This window comes from Chelonoidis abingdonii, chromosome 11 (genome assembly GCF_003597395.2).
Source record: "Chelonoidis abingdonii isolate Lonesome George chromosome 11, CheloAbing_2.0, whole genome shotgun sequence".
Lineage (NCBI taxonomy): Eukaryota > Metazoa > Chordata > Testudines > Testudinidae > Chelonoidis > Chelonoidis abingdonii.
This window is the reverse complement of record NC_133779.1, coordinates 62,658,931-62,661,175: the sequence shown is the minus strand read 5'-3', so window position 1 is coordinate 62,661,175 and position 2,245 is coordinate 62,658,931.

Below are 2,245 nucleotides of genomic sequence, written 5' to 3'. Positions count from 1 at the left end.
CCCCCCAGCTCTGCCAGTGCCCCTCACTCCGGCCCTGCAGCCCACTGCCAACCCAGCCCTGCCCCCCAGCTCTGCCAGTGCCCCTCACTCCGGCCCTGCAGCCCCCTGCTAGCCCAGCCCTGGGCCCCCCTCCCCCGGGGCTCCCCACACATAAACCCTCTCCACGCTGGTATTTAAGGCCTTGGTGTTGGTTTGTTCCAACTCTTTGTTCACAGCAGATTCCAAAGTGCCTCCCCCAGAGCCTCCCAGAAACTCCAACAGGAATGGGGTGGCGGGGGGTGGGACCCGGGGCCTTTCCCCTGATCCGGCCGCAGGGCGGGGGACTGGCTGGCTTGGGGACGCCACTTCCCTGCTGGATCTGACCAACGGGCCCATCCAGCGCAGCCTCCCGTCTCCGACAGCTCCGGAGAACACGGCAGGAAATGCTGCAATGGCTGGTTTGGCAATAACTGCGCTGGGGGCGGGGGGGTGTTTTCTACCCTGTCAGTTGAGAGAGGGTGGGGGTATGCACGCACCCCTCCCCCAACAGTGCCCCCAGCCAGGGATCCCAGGGCTGTGAACTTCCCCCAGCAGTGCCCGCTCAGCACCTGGGCACCCCCTGCGTGCGAAGGACCATGACGTTGTTTATGGCACAGGCGAGCGCCGGGGTAATGAAGTTTGAGGAGGCGTCATTCCAGCCGGGACGGGCTCATCTGCGGGGTGGGGAGGTGTGTGCCACAAATCAGGGTAATTTACAGGGTGAGTCCATGGAACATCGCCCCCCCCGCAACTTCTCCTTTATGTCCCTCCCCTGGGCGCAACCTGCCCTGTAAACAACCTCATAAAACAGCTCCAGGGAAGGAGGTGACGGGTTGTGGGGGGGAAATCTCTGCCCTAGGGATGGGGGAGGGGGCAGGACTGGGGGGCACCAGAGGGACTGGGAAGCGACGGGCAGGCCAGATTCTCCCACCACTAACGATACCCCTCTGCCCAGCCCCCCTTTCTCTTCCCTTGCAGCCCCACAGCACGTCCCTGCCTTGTCCAACTTGCCGCATAGGTTCCCATTAGCCCCCCAGGCCTGCGACACCCAACCACTTCCCTTCTGTTATCACACAGGCCAACCACTCCCCTCTCCATCCACCCACTTCCCTCCTCCATCCAGCCCCCCACTTCCCCTTCCCCTCTGTTATCCCACGGGCCAGCCACTCCCCTCCTCATCCACCCACATCCAGCCCCCCACAGCCCCTTCACCATCCAGCCTCCCACTTCCACTCGGACCTACCCAGACTGGCCACGTCTGGGGCTGGGGGTGGGGGCAGGGGAGCTCTCAGCCCCCTGTTAGGTATCCCCCACATGGGAGCACATAGTAGCCAAACCTGCCCCCCACCCCCCAAGCTCTCCAGGTCTGTGCTGAGCTGGTGCCTCCCCAGGTGCTCTGTGCAGCCTGTGCCTCTGCCCCCCCCCCCCATCTGTCTGTCCCAGCCCCAGGCAGGGCGGGGGTGCAGGGGGAGAATTACCCTGCAATAAGGAAAAGCCCAAGGCCATTAATCGGTCAGAGTCCCCCGGGTTGGGGGGGTGGAGCAGGGTGACGTCTATTCCAGGGTGGCACTGCCAGGGGACCCAGGCGTCCGGGACGTGGATGGGCAAGCGCCCCTCCCCCAGTCACATTCCCTCTGTGGCCTATTCCCGGGAGTGGGGTCGGGGTCACTAGCTGGCCCTTCATCTTGGGGACCCAGGGATCCGGGCCCTGCCCCCCCACACCTGTCACATTCCCATGTAGCCCATCCCCCAGGCGGGGGTTTTGTGTGTGTGTGTGTGTGTGTGGACAGAGGTGTGGGGGGGGGCAGAATCGTGTGGGAACCCAGGCAACCATGGGGGGGGGCACAGGGGGAAGTTGGGGTTTGGCTCCTTGCTGCAAGTTTCACAACTGGAAACCTCCCCTCCCCCAACGGCCAGGTCTGTACGTCCATCAATCTGTCTGGGGGGCAGGGGTGTGTCCGTCCGTCCGTCTGTCTGGGGGGCAGGGCCGTGTCCATCTGTCTGTGAGCCAGGGGTGTTGTGACGGTGGTGCCCGTGGGAGCCAGCTGAGGTCACTCAATTAGGGTGAACTGCAAACAAAACAGGGCAGACAAACCCCAAACGCTGGTGGTTATTCCACTACTTAGGGCTTGGCTACACCTGGAAATGTGCAGCGCTGGGAGTTACAGCTGTGGTTGTACAGCTGTGTAGGGCCAGCGCTGCAGTGTGGCCACATTTGCAGCATTTG